Source organism: Ictalurus furcatus, chromosome 9 (assembly GCF_023375685.1).
Source record: "Ictalurus furcatus strain D&B chromosome 9, Billie_1.0, whole genome shotgun sequence".
NCBI lineage: Eukaryota > Metazoa > Chordata > Actinopteri > Siluriformes > Ictaluridae > Ictalurus > Ictalurus furcatus.
Window position 1 is genome coordinate 4,541,407 of NC_071263.1, and position 23,493 is coordinate 4,564,899.

Here is a 23,493-nt window from a genome sequence, read left to right on the forward strand (position 1 = left end):
TTGTAGCAAAGCAGTTATGCTCGTACTTAGATAGGAATAACATTCATGAAATGTATCAGTCAGGATTTAGACCTCATCATAGCACAGAGACAGCGTTAGTTAAAGTGGTAAATGACCTTCTACTGACCTACGATCAGGGTTGTGTCTCGCTGCTTGTGTTACTCGACCTTAGTGCAGCTTTTGATACTATTGATCACACTATTCTCCTTGATAGATTAGAAAATGTTGTTGGTATTAAGGGAACAGTCCTCTCCTGGCTCAGGTCTTATCTGACCGATCGTTATCAGTTCGTAGATGTAAATGGTGATTTCTCCATGCGTACTGAAGTTACTTTTGGAGTTCCACAGGGTTCTGTTTTAGGCCCACTGCTCTTTACTTTATATATGCTACCCCTAGGTCAAATTATTCGTAAACATGGAATTAGCTTCCACTGTTATGCTGATGATACACAGTTGTATGTTTCAGCAAAGCCAGAGGACAGACAGAAGCTTAGTAAAGTTGAGGATTGTGTAAAGGACATTAGACATTGGATGTTAACTAATTTCCTTCTACTTAATTCTGATAAAACAGAAATACTTTTATTAGGCCCACGTGTAGCTAGAAGTAATCTTTCTGATCACATGGTTACTCTGGATGGTCTTTCTGTTTCATCATGTACAGCAGTTAAAGACCTTGGAGTGATTATTGACTCCAGTCTATCATTTGATGCTCATGTAGATAATATTACTAGGATAGCTTTCTTTCATCTCAGAAATATTTCTAAAATAAGAAACATATTGTCACTACATGATGCGGAAATACTAGTTCATGCATTCGTCACCTCTAGATTAGATTACTGTAACGCCTTACTGTCTGGATGTTCCAGTAGGAATATAAATAAGCTCCAGTTAGTCCAGAATGCAGCTGCTAGAGTCCTAACTAGAACTAGAAGATACGACCATATCACACCGATATTATCAATACTGCATTGGCTCCCAGTAAAATCTCGCATTAACTATAAAATACTTTTATTCACCTATAAAGCACTAAACGGTCTTGCGCCACAATATCTAAGCGACCTTTTGGTTTTATATGATCCGCCACGCCTACTTAGATCAAAAGATGCAGGCTATTTGACGGTACCTCGAATAGTGAAGGCTACAGCAGGGGGGAGAGCTTTCGCTTATAGAGCCCCACAGTTATGGAACAGTCTTCCTATTACTGTTCGGGACTCAGACACTGTCTCAGTGTTTAAATCTAGGCTTAAAACGTATTTGTTTACTCAAGCCTACCCTGACTAGATTCTGTTCTACTACTTCGCAGTCATAATAATCTTTTTTCTCCCTCTCTCCTTTCGCCGAGCCCCGCACGAATTTATGGAGATACTAGAGATCCAGATCCTTTCTGCCTCTGGATGGAGCTCAAATCTTCTCTAATTCCAGACTGCTGGGACTACGGCTGCTCCTAAGGCCATACAGACTTCATATGAATCCATAATGAACTTTTTCACACTATCTATTGTTACCCAGATGAGGATGGGTTCCCTTCTGAGTCGGGTTCCTCTCAAGGTTTCTTCCTCTTAAAACATCTTAGGGAGTTTTTCCTTGCCACCGTCGCCACTCAGTGGCTTGCTCAGTTGGGATAAATTCACACCTTTAATATCTGTATACCATGTTGATATTTCTGTAAAGCTGCTTTGAGACAATGTCTATTGTAAAAAGCGCTATACAAATAAAATTGAATTGAATTGAATTGAATGTTGGACGGGGTAAGAGAGAGCTAAAGCAAATCCTCCAGGAGTTGATGCTGGAATCTTCTGATCCATACATTGCACCACTGGCCCACAGAAAGCTCGTGGAAATGAGAAGCTAACTACTTATGCTTTCATTTCTATTAAGTCAAGCCTTCAGCTGGAGAAGCTAAACTAACTTCAACTTGGGCCATACAAGAAACCAGCTTTCCCATACCAGGAGTCGAACCCGGGCCGCCTGGGTGAAAACCAAGAATCCTGACCGCTAGACCATATGGGACAGCTGCTACGGCTCAGGAAAATGAGAAAATGCAGCGCTGTCAATCGCGTTCTGGCAAACTTGGAAGTCAGCGCGCTGATTTGAGCAGGATCATGACTCGCAGCATTCCAGAGATTATGAGTGGTCTGCTGGAAACTCAGTTGCCAGAGTGGGTTGCAAAGGCACACCTTTGGAGTGAGGTGAAAGGGGACTGAGCCAACCAGGAGTTGGACCTAGAATCTCCTGATTCGTAGTCAGACGCGTTATCCATTGCACCACTGGCCCTTGGGTCAGAGGTGATATCTGATCTACTTGTGCTTTTCCAGAGGAAAAGGGCTAGAGGTCACAAGACACGCTCAACCTTAGGATTCAGGGGTGAGGTAGAAAACTCTATGCCGTGACCCGGATTCGGACCGGGGTTGCTGCGACCACAACGCAGAGTACTAACCACTATACGATCACCGCACTCCACACTTCGGGGCTTGGCGTGGGTGCCACTCGGCCAGAAAATCAACTGCTAGATGCAGCGTGGGACATTCTGGCACTTCTTTTGGCCTGGTACAGTGAGAAATGTTGATGGCGTGTGCTATACTCATAGCAAGGCAACCTGTACTAGGTAAATGCAAATTCCCACCTAACTTCTAACAAAATCTTGCAATCTGATTTTGACCTTTATTGGAAACATGCAGGCTGTTGTGTGAGAAAATGAACCTCAGGCACATCAACCTCCCGTAGCCCGATAAGTTTTGTTTTTTTTTTGACAGAAAACCATATGCTGGATGAAGAGGCACACCTTTTGCCTGCTGTAGTGAAAAGCAGCCTCATTTCACTTTGCACAGGTTTGATCCAGGGACGTTGAGACCAACCTCACCCCTGAAAAGGGGCTACTACAGCCAGATTCAGAGTGGCAGCTTTGCTAGTTTATTAGAGTTAACGATCAGACCAGGCTAGGATGTTGACAGTCAGAGTATCTGGCAACCTGAAGTGTCACTGAGGAAGCAGCACCCTTCGAGGTAACGCTATTATTTTTTTTTACAAACATTCGCGACTAGCTTGCGACTAGCTTGTAGCCCGTAGCCCGCTAGCATCACCTACCGCTAGCCTTGTTTACGTTTGACATTTCTCATTTACCGCTGTTCTATTTAAAAAACAAATATGTCTGCTGTCTCTCCGGTTTTGAGTGCAGATGAGGACTCGCTCGAGCTTCACATGGTGCGGCTGGAACTGGAGGATGTGGAGAAGCAGATCCGCGGCCTACTCGACAAGCAGGCCCAGCTGCTGGAGCGACAAACTGCGCTGGAAACATCTTGTGCCTCTGCCCACATATCCAAGGTAAGCACACAGCGTGGTATTTCCACTCCCAGCCCCTCTACGCCATGTGTTTCTCTGTGCAGGGACCGTGCACCTAGGACTTTCCCAGCCGTGGTCTCCGTCACGCCGGCGCCAACACACCTCGGGCCTTGGGTGAACCAGCGGCGGAAGGCGCGGGCTGGACCCTCTCCACCTCCGGTGTTCGAGATTCCAACCAGGAACCGCTTCGCCCCTCTCCGTCAGACCAGACCCAACGCTGTGATCGTCGGGGACTCCATTGTGCGGAACGTCCGTGTAGCCTCATCTAAAGGTAAGGTGCGCACACACTGTTTTTCTGGTGCTTGTGTCCTTGATGTCGCTGCGCAGGTATCCGGGATCCTGAAGAAGGACGAGCGCATTGGAGCGGTTGTGCTGCACGCGGGGACGAACGACACCAGGCTGCGGCAGACGGAGGTTCTGAAGAGGGACTTCTCCAGCCTGATAGAGACGGTACGAGGCAGATCACCCACCGCGAAGATCATCGTCTCTGGACCTCTTCCCACATACAGACGTGGAGCAGAAAACATTAGATCTCTTGCGTCTAAGGCTCTTATTGTTAACGACATCATTACTGATCAGGAATGTAATTTAATGTGTTTAACAGAAACTTGGATTAAACCAAACGAGTACATAGCATTAAATGAAGCCAGTCCTCCTGGATACAGTTATGTACATCAGCCTCGTTCAACTGGTAGAGGAGGAGGTGTTGGTCTCATCCATAGTAAAAATCTAGTCGTCACACAAAAACCTAAGCATGAATTTAATTCTTTTGAAATTCTTTATACCAGTATAAGTTATGTAGCCACAAAAAATAAGTCAATTCCTCTAATTATTATTTACAGGCCCCCAGGGCCATATACTGAATTTCTTAGTGAATTTGCAGACTTTGTCTCAAACCTGGTTGTGTCTGTAGATAAAGCATTAATCGTCGGAGACTTTAATATTCATTTTGATAACCTGGAAGACCCTCTAAGATTAGCGGTTGTGTCCATCTTAGATGCAGTAGGGATTAATCAGAACGTAATCGGGCCTACTCATAATGGTGGTCACACTCTTGACCTCATACTAACATACGGACTAAGTATAGAAAATATTATAATTTTTCCTCAGTCTGAAGTTGTCTCAGACCATTATCTTATCTCGTTCATAATACATATTGACCATAATATTTCCACCTCGCCTCGCTACCGCGTAAAACGTACCTACACATCAGCTACTGCACCGAGCTTCATAAATAACCTCGCAGAAACATCAATTAGATTTGGATCACCGTCAGATCCCATAGAACTCGATCAGGCGACTGAAAGCTTGGAGTCAACACTCCGCTACACGCTAGATAGAGTGGCTCCACTCAAAAGAAAAATAATTAGACAAAAAAAATTTGCACCCTGGTATAACGATCAAACGCGAACCTTAACACAGACAACTCGACAATTAGAACGTGAATGGCGTCAAACCAAACTGGTGATATTTCAAACGGCATGGAAGGAGAGCCTACTGAAATATAGGAAATCTCTTGGCGATGCTAGAAAAATCTATTTCTCCACCTTAATAGGAGACAACAAAAACAATTCTAGATTCCTCTTCGACACAGTAGCAAAATTAACTAGGAATAAAACCACTACAGAGAGAAACACTCAATCATTACATAGCAGTGAAGATTTCATGAAATTTTTCATTGATAAGGTTGAAAATATTAGACGTGAAATACAGGCCATTAAATTAAAACCGGACAGTACTGTAACAAACCCATTACATGACAATGTAGCAATATCAGATCAATGTTTAGAGTGTTTTGCTCCGCTTAGAGAGACCGAACTAGCTACATTAATCTCTTCAGCCAATTCATCAACTTGCATACTAGATCCCGTACCTACATGTTTGTTTAAACAGATTTGTCCAGGAGTAATTGAACCACTTTTAAATATAATCAATTCTTCCCTAAGCACTGGCTATGTACCTAAATCACTTAAGTTAGCAGTTATTAAACCCTTGATTAAAAAACCTGATCTTGACCCGTCTCAGTTGTCCAGCTATAGACCAATATCAAATCTCCCCTTCATGTCTAAGATTTTAGAAAAGGTTGTAGCAAAGCAGTTATGCTCGTACTTAGATAGGAATAACATTCATGAAATGTATCAGTCAGGATTTAGACCTCATCATAGCACAGAGACAGCGTTAGTTAAAGTGGTAAATGACCTTCTACTGACCTACGATCAGGGTTGTGTCTCGCTGCTTGTGTTACTCGACCTTAGTGCAGCTTTTGATACTATTGATCACACTATTCTCCTTGATAGATTAGAAAATGTTGTTGGTATTAAGGGAACAGTCCTCTCCTGGCTCAGGTCTTATCTGACCGATCGTTATCAGTTCGTAGATGTAAATGGTGATTTCTCCATGCGTACTGAAGTTACTTTTGGAGTTCCACAGGGTTCTGTTTTAGGCCCACTGCTCTTTACTTTATATATGCTACCCCTAGGTCAAATTATTCGTAAACATGGAATTAGCTTCCACTGTTATGCTGATGATACGCAGTTGTATGTTTCAGCAAAGCCAGAGGACAGACAGAAGCTTAGTAAAGTTGAGGATTGTGTAAAGGACATTAGACATTGGATGTTAACTAATTTCCTTCTACTTAATTCTGATAAAACAGAAATACTTTTATTAGGCCCACGTGTAGCTAGAAGTAATCTTTCTGATCACATGGTTACTCTGGATGGTCTTTCTGTTTCATCATGTACAGCAGTTAAAGACCTTGGAGTGATTATTGACTCCAGTCTATCATTTGATGCTCATGTAGATAATATTACTAGGATAGCTTTCTTTCATCTCAGAAATATTTCTAAAATAAGAAACATATTGTCACTACATGATGCGGAAATACTAGTTCATGCATTCGTCACCTCTAGATTAGATTACTGTAACGCCTTACTGTCTGGATGTTCCAGTAGGAATATAAATAAGCTCCAGTTAGTCCAGAATGCAGCTGCTAGAGTCCTAACTAGAACTAGAAGATACGACCATATCACACCGATATTATCAATACTGCATTGGCTCCCAGTAAAATCTCGCATTAACTATAAAATACTTTTATTCACCTATAAAGCACTAAACGGTCTTGCGCCACAATATCTAAGCGACCTTTTGGTTTTATATGATCCGCCACGCCTACTTAGATCAAAAGATGCAGGCTATTTGACGGTACCTCGAATAGTGAAGGCTACAGCAGGGGGGAGAGCTTTCGCTTATAGAGCCCCACAGTTATGGAACAGTCTTCCTATTACTGTTCGGGACTCAGACACTGTCTCAGTGTTTAAGTCTAGGCTTAAAACGTATTTGTTTACTCAAGCCTACCCTGACTAGATTCTGTTCTACTACTTCGCAGTCATAATAATCTTTTTTCTCCCTCTCTCCTTTCGCCGAGCCCCGCACGAATTTATGGAGATACTAGAGATCCAGATCCTTTCTGCCTCTGGATGGAGCTCAAATCTTCTCTAATTCCAGACTGCTGGGACTACGGCTGCTCCTAAGGCCATACAGACTTCATATGAATCCATAATGAACTTTTTCACACTATCTATTGTTACCCAGATGAGGATGGGTTCCCTTCTGAGTCGGGTTCCTCTCAAGGTTTCTTCCTCTTAAAACATCTTAGGGAGTTTTTCCTTGCCACCGTCGCCACTCAGTGGCTTGCTCAGTTGGGATAAATTCACACCTTTAATATCTGTATACCATGTTGATATTTCTGTAAAGCTGCTTTGAGACAATGTCTATTGTAAAAAGCGCTATACAAATAAAATTGAATTGAATTGAATTGAATGTTGGACGGGGTAAGAGAGAGCTAAAGCAAATCCTCCAGGAGTTGATGCTGGAATCTTCTGATCCATACATTGCACCACTGGCCCACAGAAAGCTCGTGGAAATGAGAAGCTAACTACTTACGCTTTCATTTCTATTAAGTCAAGCCTTCAGCTGGAGAAGCTAAACTAACTTCAACTTGGGCCATACAAGAAACCAGCGTTCCCATACCGGGAGTCGAACCCGGGCCGCCTGGGTGAAAACCAAGAATCCTGACCGGTAGACCATATGGGACATCTGCTATGGCTCAGGAAAATGAGAAAATGCAGCGCTGTCAATCGCGTTCCAACCGGGGTTTGGCAAACTTGGAAGTCAGCGCGCTGATTTGAGCAGGATCATGACTCGCAGCATTCCAGAGATTATGAGTGGTATGCCCGAAACTCAGCTGCCAGAGTGGGTTGCAAAGGCACACCTTTGGAGTGAGGTAAAAGGGAACTGAGCCAGCCAGGAGTTGAACCTAGAAGCTTCTGATCCGTAGTCAGACGCGTTATCCATTGCGCCACTGGCCCATGGGAAACGGACAGAGGTGATATCCGATCTACTTGTGCTTTTCCAGAGGAAAAGGGCTAGAGGTCGCAAGACATGCTCAACCTTAGGATTCAGGGGTGAGGTAGAAAACTCTATGCCGTGACCCGGATTCAAACCGGGGTTGCTGCGACCACAACGCAGAGTACTAACCACTATACGATCACGGCACTCCACACTTCGGGGCTTGGGATGGGTGCCACTCGGCCAGAGAATCAACTGCTAGATGCAGCGTGGGACATTCTGGCACTTCTTTTGGCCTGGTACAGTGAGAAATGTTGATGGCGTGTGCTATACTCATAGCAAGGCAACCTGTACTAGGTAAATGCAAATTCCCACCTAACTTCTAACAAAATCTTGCAATCTGATTTTGACCTTTATTGGAAACATGCAGGCTGTTGTGTGAGAAAATGAACCTCAGGCACATCAACCTCCCGTAGCCCGATAAGTTTTGTTTTATTTTTGACAGAAAACCATATGCTGGATGAAGAGGCACACCTTTTGCCTGCTGTAGTGAAAAGCAGCCTCATTTCACTTTGCACAGGTTTGATCCAGGGACGTTGAGACCAACCTCACCCCTAAAAAGAGGCTACTACAGCCAGATTCAGAGTGGCAGCTTTGCTAGTGTTGGCTCAAATTTAGCCTATTACCCAAAAACATTTAAAATTCAACTTAGAAGCCAATACTCACATCTACCTCTGAGCCCAGTTGGAGATAGAAAAAATACAGCAGCCGTGAGTGAGAAGAAGCAAGGGTCCAGCTTTATTGTTCCGTTCCACCACACGAGATCCACACCGATGAGAATTCTCAGAGGTGATCCCAATACCCTGAGCTTAAGCTCCAGTATTTATACTGTATTTACACACTAAATAACCCATATGTTTCAAGAAGACTATGATCTCACTACCAATAGGGTTAAAAAAGAGCTCATTTACCTTACTCTTATGTTCCAGAAAAGGGCTATTTCACTTACACATAGAATTGAAACCAGGGGTTTTAATTTACACATAAAATCAGAACCCAGGCATTTCTAATAACCCAGAAAATAAAAACCCAGAGTTTCTAGTTACTCAGAGGATCAGAAACCAGAATTTTCAGTTACCTTAGGGCATCAGAAACCAGAATTTTCAGTTACCTTAGGGCATCAGAAACTTCACTTTTCAATTACCCAGAGGATAGAACGTGGACAAGACTAAACAACCTAGAGGGACCTTGGTCTTATCGTTATCTCGAGGGGGGGCAGTTTGACCCAGCCACCCTTATAACTGGCTCTCTTCATGGTTCTCTTAAAATTAAGGCCTTCCTTGCGAGACGAGAATCTTCACCATCTGAATCATGAGTAAGTTATATTTTCCTGTATTTCTAGTTTTTATTTTCAGATTTACTCTATATCTCTTATTATATATGCTGCTTGAAAAACCGGTTTACTGTACTTCCTACTTCTTAATAGCATTTTTATAAAAAGTATATATATATATACTTTTTATTATAAGACATTACCCTTATAATATCTTAATATTCCTTTTTATTATTCTTATAAAGTTATAATAGTATGTGTGAGAGAGATGGTGTGTGTGTGTGTTATGTCTACTTGCCCGCCCTTGACTGTACGAGGGTGTGTGTGTGTGTGTGTGTGTGTGTGTGTGTTTTAGCCCTCCTCAGCTCAGCTCGTATACCTCTTTTTGACTTTTTTTGACTATTACTGCTCTTAAAGATCTTTAAAGTGTAATTCCAATTTGTCAATGTCCGCCTAATCCCGCTTCTATGTGTCTAGGTGCCCGTCTTTTCTTCTTCTCCCCTTTGCTGGATGCTAGGTCTCCCTTATGTTTATTTTATGACATTTTTTATCCACAACACTAGTTTATTAGAGTTAACGATCAGACCGGGCCAGGATGTTAAGTCAAGCCTTCAGCTGGAGAAGCTAAACTAACTTCAACATGGGCCATACAAGAAACCACCGTTCCCATACCGGGAGTCGGACGCGGGCCGCCTGGGTGAAAACCAAGGATCCTGACCGCTAGACCATATGGGACATCTGCTACGGCTCAGGAAAATGAGAAAATGCAGCGCTGTCAATCGCGTTCCAACCTGGGTTTGGCAAACTTGGAAGCCAGCGTGCTGACTTGAGTACGATCATGACTCGCAGCATTCCAGAGATTATGAGTGGTATGCCCGAAATTCAGCTGCCAGCGTGGGTTGCAAAGGCACACCTTTGGAGTGAGGAAAAAGGGAACTGAGCCAAACAGGAATTGAACCTAGAATCTTCTGATCCATAATCAGACACGTTATCCATTGCACCACTGGCCCATGGAAAATGGGCAGAGGTGATATCTGATCTACTTGTGCTTTTCCAGAGGAAAAGGGCTAGAGGTCACAAGACACGCTCAACCTTAGGATTCAGGGGTGAGGTAGAAAACTCTATGCCGTGACCCGGATTCGGTGCTGGGACTACGGCTGCTCCTAAGGCCATACAGACTTCATATGAATCCATAATGAACTTTTTCACACTATCTATTGTTACCCAGATGAGGATGGGTTCCCTTCTGAGTCGGGTTCCTCTCAAGGTTTCTTCCTCTTAAAACATCTTAGGGAGTTTTTCCTTGCCACCGTCGCCACTCAGTGGCTTGCTCAGTTGGGATAAATTCACACCTTTAATATCTGTATACCATGTTGATATTTCTGTAAAGCTGCTTTGAGACAATGTCTATTGTAAAAAGCGCTATACAAATAAAATTGAATTGAATTGAATTGAATGTTGGACGGGGTAAGAGAGAGCTAAAGCAAATCCTCCAGGAGTTGATGCTGGAATCTTCTGATCCATACATTGCACCACTGGCCCACAGAAAGCTCGTGGAAATGAGAAGCTAACTACTTATGCTTTCATTTCTATTAAGTCAAGCCTTCAGCTGGAGAAGCTAAACTAACTTCAACTTGGGCCATACAAGAAACCAGCTTTCCCATACCGGGAGTCGAACCCGGGCCGCCTGGGTGAAAACCAAGAATCCTGACCGCTAGACCATATGGGACATCTGCTACGGCTCAGGAAAATGAGAAAATGCAGCGCTGTCAATCGCGTTCCAACCGGGGTTTGGCAAACTTGGAAGTCAGCGCGCTGATTTGAGTAGGATCATGACTCGCAGCATTCCAGAGATTATGAGTGGTATGCCCGAAACTCAGCTGCCAGAGTGGGTTGCAAAGGCACACCTTTGGAGTGAGGTAAAAGGGAACTGAGCCAGCCAGGAGTTGAACCTAGAATCTTCTGCTCCGTAGTCAGACGCGTTATCCATTGCGCCACTGGCCCATGGGAAACGGGTAGAGGTGATATCCGATCTACTTGTGCTTTTCCAGAGGAAAAGGGCTAGAGGTCGCACCAAATGCTCAACCTTAGGATTCAGGGGTGAGGTAGAAAACTCTATGCCGTGACCCGGATTCGAACCGGGGTTGCTGCGACCACAACGCAGAGTACTAACCACTATACGATCACGGCACTCCACACTTCGGGGCTCGGGAGGGTTGCCACTCGGCCAGAAAATCAACTGCTAGATGCAGCGTGGGACATTTTGGCACTTCTTTCAGGAAAACGAGAAAATGCAGCGCTGTTGGTCAAACTTGGAAGCCAGCGCACTGACTTGAGTAGGATCATGACTCGCAGCATTCCAGAGATTATGAGTGGTCTGCTGGAAACTCAGTTGCCAGAGTGGGTTGCAAAGGCACACCTTTGGAGTGAGGTGAAAGGGGACTGAGCCAACCAGGAGTTGGACCTAGAATCTCCTGAGTCGTAGTCAGACGCGTTATCCATTGCACCACTGGCCCTTGGATCAGAGGTGATATCTGATCTACTTGTGCTTTTCCAGAGGAAAAGGGCTAGAGGTCACAAGACACGCTCAACCTTAGGATTCAGGGGTGAGGTAGAAAACTCTATGCCGTGACCCGGATTCGGACCGGGGTTGCTGCGACCACAACGCAGAGTACTAACCACTATACGATCACCGCACTCCACACTTCGGGGCTTGGCGTGGGTGCCACTCGGCCAGAAAATCAACTGCTAGATGCAGCGTGGGACATTCTGGCACTTCTTTTGGCCTGGTACAGTGAGAAATGTTGATGGCGTGTGCTATACTCATAGCAAGGCAACCTGTACTAGGTAAATGCAAATTCCCACCTAACTTCTAACAAAATCTTGCAATCTGATTTTGACCTTTATTGGAAACATGCAGGCTGTTGTGTGAGAAAATGAACCTCAGGCACATCAACCTCCCGTAGCCCGATAAGTTTTGTTTTTTTTTTGACAGAAAACCATATGCTGGATGAAGAGGCACACCTTTTGCCTGCTGTAGTGAAAAGCAGCCTCATTTCACTTTGCACAGGTTTGATCCAGGGACGTTGAGACCAACCTCACCCCTGAAAAGGGGCTACTACAGCCAGATTCAGAGTGGCAGCTTTGCTAGTTTATTAGAGGTAACGATCAGACCAGGCTAGGATGTTGACAGTCAGAGTATCTGGCAACCTGAAGTGTCACTGAGGAAGCAGCACCCTTCGAGCTAACGCTATTATTTTTTTTTACAAACATTCGCGACTAGCTTGCGACTAGCTTGTAGCCCGTAGCCCGCTAGCATCACCTACCGCTAGCCTTGTTTACGTTTGACATTTCTCATTTACCGCTGTTCTATTTAAAAAACAAATATGTCTGCTGTCTCTCCGGTTTTGAGTGCAGATGAGGACTCGCTCGAGCTTCACATGGTGCGGCTGGAACTGGAGGATGTGGAGAAGCAGATCCGCGGCCTACTCGACAAGCAGGCCCAGCTGCTGGAGCGACAAACTGCGCTGGAAACATCTTGTGCCTCTGCCCACATATCCAAGGTAAGCACACAGCGTGGTATTTCCACTCCCAGCCCCTCTACGCCATGTGTTTCTCTGTGCAGGGACCGTGCACCTAGGACTTTCCCAGCCGTGGTCTCCGTCACGCCGGCGCCAACACACCTCGGGCCTTGGGTGAACCAGCGGCGGAAGGCGCGGGCTGGACCCTCTCCACCTCCGGTGTTCGAGATTCCAACCAGGAACCGCTTCGCCCCTCTCCGTCAGACCAGACCCAACGCTGTGATCGTCGGGGACTCCATTGTGCGGAACGTCCGTGTAGCCTCATCTAAAGGTAAGGTGCGCACACACTGTTTTTCTGGTGCTTGTGTCCTTGATGTCGCTGCGCAGGTATCCGGGATCCTGAAGAAGGACGAGCGCATTGGAGCGGTTGTGCTGCACGCGGGGACGAACGACACCAGGCTGCGGCAGACGGAGGTTCTGAAGAGGGACTTCTCCAGCCTGATAGAGACGGTACGAGGCAGATCACCCACCGCGAAGATCATCGTCTCTGGACCTCTTCCCACATACAGACGTGGAGCAGAAAACATTAGATCTCTTGCGTCTAAGGCTCTTATTGTTAACGACATCATTACTGATCAGGAATGTAATTTAATGTGTTTAACAGAAACTTGGATTAAACCAAACGAGTACATAGCATTAAATGAAGCCAGTCCTCCTGGATACAGTTATGTACATCAGCCTCGTTCAACTGGTAGAGGAGGAGGTGTTGGTCTCATCCATAGTAAAAATCTAGTCGTCACACAAAAACCTAAGCATGAATTTAATTCTTTTGAAATTCTTTATACCAGTATAAGTTATGTAGCCACAAAAAATAAGTCAATTCCTCTAATTATTATTTACAGGCCCCCAGGGCCATATACTGAATTTCTTAGTGAATTTGCAGACTTTGTCTCAAACCTGGTTGTGTCTGTAGATAAAGCATTAATCGTCGGAGACTTTAATATTCATTTTGATAACCTGGAAGACCCTCTAAGATTAGCGGTTGTGTCCATCTTAGATGCAGTAGGGATTAATCAGAACGTAATCGGGCCTACTCATAATGGTGGTCACACTCTTGACCTCATACTAACATACGGACTAAGTATAGAAAATATTATAATTTTTCCTCAGTCTGAAGTTGTCTCAGACCATTATCTTATCTCGTTCATAATACATATTGACCATAATATTTCCACCTCGCCTCGCTACCGCGTAAAACGTACCTACACATCAGCTACTGCACCGAGCTTCATAAATAACCTCGCAGAAACATCAATTAGATTTGGATCACCGTCAGATCCCATAGAACTCGATCAGGCGACTGAAAGCTTGGAGTCAACACTCCGCTACACGCTAGATAGAGTGGCTCCACTCAAAAGAAAAATAATTAGACAAAAAAAATTTGCACCCTGGTATAACGATCAAACGCGAACCTTAACACAGACAACTCGACAATTAGAACGTGAATGGCGTCAAACCAAACTGGTGATATTTCAAACGGCATGGAAGGAGAGCCTACTGAAATATAGGAAATCTCTTGGCGATGCTAGAAAAATCTATTTCTCCACCTTAATAGGAGACAACAAAAACAATTCTAGATTCCTCTTCGACACAGTAGCAAAATTAACTAGGAATAAAACCACTACAGAGAGAAACACTCAATCATTACATAGCAGTGAAGATTTCATGAAATTTTTCATTGATAAGGTTGAAAATATTAGACGTGAAATACAGGCCATTAAATTAAAACCGGACAGTACTGTAACAAACCCATTACATGACAATGTAGCAATATCAGATCAATGTTTAGAGTGTTTTGCTCCGCTTAGAGAGACCGAACTAGCTACATTAATCTCTTCAGCCAATTCATCAACTTGCATACTAGATCCCGTACCTACATGTTTGTTTAAACAGATTTGTCCAGGAGTAATTGAACCACTTTTAAATATAATCAATTCTTCCCTAAGCACTGGCTATGTACCTAAATCACTTAAGTTAGCAGTTATTAAACCCTTGATTAAAAAACCTGATCTTGACCCGTCTCAGTTGTCCAGCTATAGACCAATATCAAATCTCCCCTTCATGTCTAAGATTTTAGAAAAGGTTGTAGCAAAGCAGTTATGCTCGTACTTAGATAGGAATAACATTCATGAAATGTATCAGTCAGGATTTAGACCTCATCATAGCACAGAGACAGCGTTAGTTAAAGTGGTAAATGACCTTCTACTGACCTACGATCAGGGTTGTGTCTCGCTGCTTGTGTTACTCGACCTTAGTGCAGCTTTTGATACTATTGATCACACTATTCTCCTTGATAGATTAGAAAATGTTGTTGGTATTAAGGGAACAGTCCTCTCCTGGCTCAGGTCTTATCTGACCGATCGTTATCAGTTCGTAGATGTAAATGGTGATTTCTCCATGCGTACTGAAGTTACTTTTGGAGTTCCACAGGGTTCTGTTTTAGGCCCACTGCTCTTTACTTTATATATGCTACCCCTAGGTCAAATTATTCGTAAACATGGAATTAGCTTCCACTGTTATGCTGATGATACACAGTTGTATGTTTCAGCAAAGCCAGAGGACAGACAGAAGCTTAGTAAAGTTGAGGATTGTGTAAAGGACATTAGACATTGGATGTTAACTAATTTCCTTCTACTTAATTCTGATAAAACAGAAATACTTTTATTAGGCCCACGTGTAGCTAGAAGTAATCTTTCTGATCACATGGTTACTCTGGATGGTCTTTCTGTTTCATCATGTACAGCAGTTAAAGACCTTGGAGTGATTATTGACTCCAGTCTATCATTTGATGCTCATGTAGATAATATTACTAGGATAGCTTTCTTTCATCTCAGAAATATTTCTAAAATAAGAAACATATTGTCACTACATGATGCGGAAATACTAGTTCATGCATTCGTCACCTCTAGATTAGATTACTGTAACGCCTTACTGTCTGGATGTTCCAGTAGGAATATAAATAAGCTCCAGTTAGTCCAGAATGCAGCTGCTAGAGTCCTAACTAGAACTAGAAGATACGACCATATCACACCGATATTATCAATACTGCATTGGCTCCCAGTAAAATCTCGCATTAACTATAAAATACTTTTATTCACCTATAAAGCACTAAACGGTCTTGCGCCACAATATCTAAGCGACCTTTTGGTTTTATATGATCCGCCACGCCTACTTAGATCAAAAGATGCAGGCTATTTGACGGTACCTCGAATAGTGAAGGCTACAGCAGGGGGGAGAGCTTTCGCTTATAGAGCCCCACAGTTATGGAACAGTCTTCCTATTACTGTTCGGGACTCAGACACTGTCTCAGTGTTTAAGTCTAGGCTTAAAACGTATTTGTTTACTCAAGCCTACCCTGACTAGATTCTGTTCTACTACTTCGCAGTCATAATAATCTTTTTTCTCCCTCTCTCCTTTCGCCGAGCCCCGCACGAATTTATGGAGATACTAGAGATCCAGATCCTTTCTGCCTCTGGATGGAGCTCAAATCTTCTCTAATTCCAGACTGCTGGGACTACGGCTGCTCCTAAGGCCATACAGACTTCATATGAATCCATAATGAACTTTTTCACACTATCTATTGTTACCCAGATGAGGATGGGTTCCCTTCTGAGTCGGGTTCCTCTCAAGGTTTCTTCCTCTTAAAACATCTTAGGGAGTTTTTCCTTGCCACCGTCGCCACTCAGTGGCTTGCTCAGTTGGGATAAATTCACACCTTTAATATCTGTATACCATGTTGATATTTCTGTAAAGCTGCTTTGAGACAATGTCTATTGTAAAAAGCGCTATACAAATAAAATTGAATTGAATTGAATTGAATGTTGGACGGGGTAAGAGAGAGCTAAAGCAAATCCTCCAGGAGTTGATGCTGGAATCTTCTGATCCATACATTGCACCACTGGCCCACAGAAAGCTCGTGGAAATGAGAAGCTAACTACTTACGCTTTCATTTCTATTAAGTCAAGCCTTCAGCTGGAGAAGCTAAACTAACTTCAACTTGGGCCATACAAGAAACCAGCGTTCCCATACCGGGAGTCGAACCCGGGCCGCCTGGGTGAAAACCAAGAATCCTGACCGCTAGACCATATGGGACATCTGCTACGGCTCAGGAAAATGAGAAAATGCAGCGCTGTCAATCGCGTTCCAACCGGAGTTTGGCAAACTTGGAAGTCAGCGCGCTGATTTGAGCAGGATCATGACTCGCAGCATTCCAGAGATTATGAGTGGTATGCCCGAAACTCAGCTGCCAGAGTGGGTTGCAAAGGCACACCTTTGGAGTGAGGTAAAAGGGAACTGAGCCAGCCAGGAGTTGAACCTAGAATCTTCTGCTCCGTAGTCAGACGCGTTATCCATTGCGCCACTGGCCCATGGGAAACGGGCAGAGGTGATATCCGATCTACTTGTGCTTTTCCAGAGGAAAAGGGCTAGAGGTCGCAAGACACGCTTCAACCTTAGGATTCAGGGGTGAGGTAGAAAACTCTATGCCGTGACCCGGATTCGAACCGGGGTTGCTGCGACCACAACGCAGAGTACTAACCACTATACGATCACGGCACTCCACACTTCGGGGCTCGGGAGGGTTGCCACTCGGCCAGAAAATCAACTGCTAGATGCAGCGTGGGACATTTTGGCACTTCTTTCAGGAAAACGAGAAAATGCAGCGCTGTTGGTCAAACTTGGAAGCCAGCGCACTGACTTGAGTAGGATCATGACTCGCAGCATTCCAGAGATTATGAGTGGTCTGCTGGAAACTCAGTTGCCAGAGTGGGTTGCAAAGGCACACCTTTGGAGTGAGGTGAAAGGGGACTGAGCCAACCAGGAGTTGGACCTAGAATCTCCTGATTCGTAGTCAGACGCGTTATCCATTGCACCACTGGCCCTTGGATCAGAGGTGATATCTGATCTACTTGTGCGTTTCCAGAGGAAAAGGGCTAGAGGTCACAAGACACGCTCAACCTTAGGATTCAGGGGTGAGGTAGAAAACTCTATGCCGTGACCCGGATTCGGACCGGGGTTGCTGCGACCACAACGCAGAGTACTAACCACTATACGATCACCGCACTCCACACTTCGGGGCTTGGCGTGGGTGCCACTCGGCCAGAAAATCAACTGCTAGATGCAGCGTGGGACATTCTGGCACTTCTTTTGGCCTGGTACAGTGAGAAATGTTGATGGCGTGTGCTATACTCATAGCAAGGCAACCTGTACTAGGTAAATGCAAATTCCCACCTAACTTCTAACAAAATCTTGCAATCTGATTTTGACCTTTATTGGAAACATGCAGGCTGTTGTGTGAGAAAATGAACCTCAGGCACATCAACCTCCCGTAGCCCGATAAGTTTTGTTTTTTTTTTGACAGAAAACCATATGCTGGATGAAGAGGCACACCTTTTGCCTGCTGTAGTGAAAAGCAGCCTCATTTCACTTTGCACAGGTTTGATCCAGGGACGTTGAGACCAACCTCACCCCTGAAAAGGGGCTACTACAGCCAGATTCAGAGTGGCAGCTTTGCTAGTTTATTAGAGGTAACGATCAGACCAGGCTAGGATGTTGACAGTCAGAGTATCTGGCAACCTGAAGTGTCACTGAGGAAGCAGCACCCTTCGAGCTAACGCTATTATTTTTTTTTACAAACATTCGCGACTAGCTTGCGACTAGCTTGTAGCCCGTAGCCCACTAGCATCACCTACCGCTAGCCTTGTTTACGTTTGACATTTCTCATTTACCGCTGTTCTATTTAAAAAACAAATATGTCTGCTGTCTCTCCGGTTTTGAGTGCAGATGAGGACTCGCTCGAGCTTCACATGGTGCGGCTGGAACTGGAGGATGTGGAGAAGCAGATCCGCGGCCTACTCGACAAGCAGGCCCAGCTGCTGGAGCGACAAACTGCGCTGGAAACATCTTGTGCCTCTGCCCACATATCCAAGGTAAGCACACAGCGTGGTATTTCCACTCCCAGCCCCTCTACGCCATGTGTTTCTCTGTGCAGGGACCGTGCACCTAGGACTTTCCCAGCCGTGGTCTCCGTCACGCCGGCGCCAACACACCTCGGGCCTTGGGTGAACCAGCGGCGGAAGGCGCGGGCTGGACCCTCTCCACCTCCGGTGTTCGAGATTCCAACCAGGAACCGCTTCGCCCCTCTCCGTCAGACCAGACCCAACGCTGTGATCGTCGGGGACTCCATTGTGCGGAACGTCCGTGTAGCCTCATCTAAAGGTAAGGTGCGCACACACTGTTTTTCTGGTGCTTGTGTCCTTGATGTCGCTGCGCAGGTATCCGGGATCCTGAAGAAGGACGAGCGCATTGGAGCGGTTGTGCTGCACGCGGGGACGAACGACACCAGGCTGCGGCAGACGGAGGTTCTGAAGAGGGACTTCTCCAGCCTGATAGAGACGGTACGAGGCAGATCACCCACCGCGAAGATCATCGTCTCTGGACCTCTTCCCACATACAGACGTGGAGCAGAAAAGTTCAGTAGACTTCTAGCATTAAATGATTGGTTAGTCTCTTGGTGTAATGAGCAGAATCTGGTGTTTGTCAATAACTGGAATCTGTTCTGGGAGCGACCTAGGTTGTTTCGTCCTGATGGCCTGCACCCCAGCAGCCTTGGAGCGGAACTGCTGTCAGACAACATCTCCAAGGCGATACACTCAAAGTGACTGCCTACCGTAAGTACATCTTCCAATAATAACAACATTCAGTATTATCAATGTTCAATTAAAAATCTGGCACCGGTAATACATACTATAGAGACTGTGTCTGTTCCCCGAGCTATACAAATATATAGAAAATCTCGGAAAGTCTATCTTCGTAACCTAATTAACATAAAATTAAATCATATTGAATGCACAGCCAGCACTTTTGATCTGAGGCTAGGACTATTAAACATTAGATCTCTTGCGTCTAAGGCTCTTATTGTTAACGACATCATTACTGATCAGGAATGTAATTTAATGTGTTTAACAGAAACTTGGATTAAACCAAACGAGTACATAGCATTAAATGAAGCCAGTCCTCCTGGATACAGTTATGTACATCAGCCTCGTTCAACTGGTAGAGGAGGAGGTGTTGGTCTCATCCATAGTAAAAATCTAGTCGTCACACAAAAACCTAAGCATGAATTTAATTCTTTTGAAATTCTTTATACCAGTATAAGTTATGTAGCCACAAAAAATAAGTCAATTCCTCTAATTATTATTTACAGACCCCCAGGGCCATATACTGAATTTCTTAGTGAATTTGCAGACTTTGTCTCAAACCTGGTTGTGTCTGTAGATAAAGCATTAATCGTCGGAGACTTTAATATTCATTTTGATAACCTGGAAGACCCTCTAAGATTAGCGGTTGTGTCCATCTTAGATGCAGTAGGGATTAATCAGAACGTAATCGGGCCTACTCATAATGGTGGTCACACTCTTGACCTCATACTAACATACGGACTAAGTATAGAAAATATTATAATTTTTCCTCAGTCTGAAGTTGTCTCAGACCATTATCTTATCTCGTTCATAATACATATTGACCATAATATTTCCACCTCGCCTCGCTACCGCGTAAAACGTACCTACACATCAGCTACTGCACCGAGCTTCATAAATAACCTCGCAGAAACATCAATTAGATTTGGATCACCGTCAGATCCCATAGAACTCGATCAGGCGACTGAAAGCTTGGAGTCAACACTCCGCTACACGCTAGATAGAGTGGCTCCACTCAAAAGAAAAATAATTAGACAAAAAAAATTTGCACCCTGGTATAACGATCAAACGCGAACCTTAACACAGACAACTCGACAATTAGAACGTGAATGGCGTCAAACCAAACTGGTGATATTTCAAACGGCATGGAAGGAGAGCCTACTGAAATATAGGAAATCTCTTGGCGATGCTAGAAAAATCTATTTCTCCACCTTAATAGGAGACAACAAAAACAATTCTAGATTCCTCTTCGACACAGTAGCAAAATTAACTAGGAATAAAACCACTACAGAGAGAAACACTCAATCATTACATAGCAGTGAAGATTTCATGAAATTTTTCATTGATAAGGTTGAAAATATTAGACGTGAAATACAGGCCATTAAATTAAAACCGGACAGTACTGTAACAAACCCATTACATGACAATGTAGCAATATCAGATCAATGTTTAGAGTGTTTTGCTCCGCTTAGAGAGACCGAACTAGCTACATTAATCTCTTCAGCCAATTCATCAACTTGCATACTAGATCCCGTACCTACATGTTTGTTTAAACAGATTTGTCCAGGAGTAATTGAACCACTTTTAAATATAATCAATTCTTCCCTAAGCACTGGCTATGTACCTAAATCACTTAAGTTAGCAGTTATTAAACCCTTGATTAAAAAACCTGATCTTGACCCGTCTCAGTTGTCCAGCTATAGACCAATATCAAATCTCCCCTTCATGTCTAAGATTTTAGAAAAGGTTGTAGCAAAGCAGTTATGCTCGTACTTAGATAGGAATAACATTCATGAAATGTATCAGTCAGGATTTAGACCTCATCATAGCACAGAGACAGCGTTAGTTAAAGTGGTAAATGACCTTCTACTGACCTACGATCAGGGTTGTGTCTCGCTGCTTGTGTTACTCGACCTTAGTGCAGCTTTTGATACTATTGATCACACTATTCTCCTTGATAGATTAGAAAATGTTGTTGGTATTAAGGGAACAGTCCTCTCCTGGCTCAGGTCTTATCTGACCGATCGTTATCAGTTCGTAGATGTAAATGGTGATTTCTCCATGCGTACTGAAGTTACTTTTGGAGTTCCACAGGGTTCTGTTTTAGGCCCACTGCTCTTTACTTTATATATGCTACCCCTAGGTCAAATTATTCGTAAACATGGAATTAGCTTCCACTGTTATGCTGATGATACGCAGTTGTATGTTTCAGCAAAGCCAGAGGACAGACAGAAGCTTAGTAAAGTTGAGGATTGTGTAAAGGACATTAGACATTGGATGTTAACTAATTTCCTTCTACTTAATTCTGATAAAACAGAAATACTTTTATTAGGCCCACGTGTAGCTAGAAGTAATCTTTCTGATCACATGGTTACTCTGGATGGTCTTTCTGTTTCATCATGTACAGCAGTTAAAGACCTTGGAGTGATTATTGACTCCAGTCTATCATTTGATGCTCATGTAGATAATATTACTAGGATAGCTTTCTTTCATCTCAGAAATATTTCTAAAATAAGAAACATATTGTCACTACATGATGCGGAAATACTAGTTCATGCATTCGTCACCTCTAGATTAGATTACTGTAACGCCTTACTGTCTGGATGTTCCAGTAGGAATATAAATAAGCTCCAGTTAGTCCAGAATGCAGCTGCTAGAGTCCTAACTAGAACTAGAAGATACGACCATATCACACCGATATTATCAATACTGCATTGGCTCCCAGTAAAATCTCGCATTAACTATAAAATACTTTTATTCACCTATAAAGCACTAAACGGTCTTGCGCCACAATATCTAAGCGACCTTTTGGTTTTATATGATCCGCCACGCCTACTTAGATCAAAAGATGCAGGCTATTTGACGGTACCTCGAATAGTGAAGGCTACAGCAGGGGGGAGAGCTTTCGCTTATAGAGCCCCACAGTTATGGAACAGTCTTCCTATTACTGTTCGGGACTCAGACACTGTCTCAGTGTTTAAGTCTAGGCTTAAAACGTATTTGTTTACTCAAGCCTACCCTGACTAGATTCTGTTCTACTACTTCGCAGTCATAATAATCTTTTTTCTCCCTCTCTCCTTTCGCCGAGCCCCGCACGAATTTATGGAGATACTAGAGATCCAGATCCTTTCTGCCTCTGGATGGAGCTCAAATCTTCTCTAATTCCAGACTGCTGGGACTACGGCTGCTCCTAAGGCCATACAGACTTCATATGAATCCATAATGAACTTTTTCACACTATCTATTGTTACCCAGATGAGGATGGGTTCCCTTCTGAGTCGGGTTCCTCTCAAGGTTTCTTCCTCTTAAAACATCTTAGGGAGTTTTTCCTTGCCACCGTCGCCACTCAGTGGCTTGCTCAGTTGGGATAAATTCACACCTTTAATATCTGTATACCATGTTGATATTTCTGTAAAGCTGCTTTGAGACAATGTCTATTGTAAAAAGCGCTATACAAATAAAATTGAATTGAATTGAATTGAATGTTGGACGGGGTAAGAGAGAGCTAAAGCAAACCCTCCAGGAGTTGATGCTGGAATCTTCTGATCCATACATTGCACCACTGGCCCACAGAAAGCTCGTGGAAATGAGAAGCTAACTACTTACGCTTTCATTTCTATTAAGTCAAGCCTTCAGCTGGAGAAGCTAAACTAACTTCAACTTGGGCCATACAAGAAACCAGCGTTCCCATACCGGGAGTCGAACCCGGGCCGCCTGGGTGAAAACCAAGAATCCTGACCGCTAGACCATATGGGACAGCTGCTACGGCTCAGGAAAATGAGAAAATGCAGCGCTGTCAATCGCGTTCCAACCGGGGTTTGGCAAACTTGGAAGTCAGCGCGCTGATTTGAGCAGGATCATGACTCGCAGCATTCCAGAGATTATGAGTGGTCTGCTGGAAACTCAGTTGCCAGAGTGGGTTGCAAAGGCACACCTTTGGAGTGAGGTGAAAGGGGACTGAGCCAACCAGGAGTTGGACCTAGAATCTCCTGATTCGTAGTCAGACGCGTTATCCATTGCACCACTGGCCCTTGGATCAGAGGTGATATCTGATCTACTTGTGCTTTTCCAGAGGAAAAGGGCTAGAGGTCACAAGACACGCTCAACCTTAGGATTCAGGGGTGAGGTAGAAAACTCTATGCCGTGACCCGGATTCGGACCGGGGTTGCTGCGACCACAACGCAGAGTACTAACCA

General features: G+C 44.1%; 9 non-coding genes across 9 annotated transcripts; all 9 read right to left on the minus strand.

Moving 5' to 3' along the window:
• Positions 1-1,937: 1,937 nt before the first annotated feature.
• Positions 1,938-2,009, minus strand: trnae-uuc (transfer RNA glutamic acid (anticodon UUC)). Its single transcript has one exon. It is a non-coding gene; the product is annotated as a tRNA-Glu (tRNA).
• A 5,349-nt stretch (positions 2,010-7,358) lies between these two features.
• Positions 7,359-7,430, minus strand: trnae-uuc (transfer RNA glutamic acid (anticodon UUC)). The gene has a single exon. It is a non-coding gene; the product is annotated as a tRNA-Glu (tRNA).
• Positions 7,431-7,632: 202 nt separating this feature from the next.
• trnar-acg (transfer RNA arginine (anticodon ACG)) lies at positions 7,633-7,705 on the minus strand. The gene has a single exon. It is a non-coding gene; the product is annotated as a tRNA-Arg (tRNA).
• A 114-nt stretch (positions 7,706-7,819) lies between these two features.
• trnah-gug (transfer RNA histidin (anticodon GUG)) lies at positions 7,820-7,891 on the minus strand. The gene has a single exon. It is a non-coding gene; the product is annotated as a tRNA-His (tRNA).
• A 2,784-nt stretch (positions 7,892-10,675) lies between these two features.
• On the minus strand, positions 10,676-10,747 carry trnae-uuc (transfer RNA glutamic acid (anticodon UUC)). The gene has a single exon. It is a non-coding gene; the product is annotated as a tRNA-Glu (tRNA).
• A 389-nt stretch (positions 10,748-11,136) lies between these two features.
• Positions 11,137-11,208, minus strand: trnah-gug (transfer RNA histidin (anticodon GUG)). The gene has a single exon. It is a non-coding gene; the product is annotated as a tRNA-His (tRNA).
• Positions 11,209-16,619: 5,411 nt separating this feature from the next.
• trnae-uuc (transfer RNA glutamic acid (anticodon UUC)) lies at positions 16,620-16,691 on the minus strand. The gene has a single exon. It is a non-coding gene; the product is annotated as a tRNA-Glu (tRNA).
• A 390-nt stretch (positions 16,692-17,081) lies between these two features.
• trnah-gug (transfer RNA histidin (anticodon GUG)) lies at positions 17,082-17,153 on the minus strand. The gene has a single exon. It is a non-coding gene; the product is annotated as a tRNA-His (tRNA).
• Positions 17,154-22,981: 5,828 nt separating this feature from the next.
• On the minus strand, positions 22,982-23,053 carry trnae-uuc (transfer RNA glutamic acid (anticodon UUC)). Its single transcript has one exon. It is a non-coding gene; the product is annotated as a tRNA-Glu (tRNA).
• Positions 23,054-23,493: the final 440 nt, after the last annotated feature.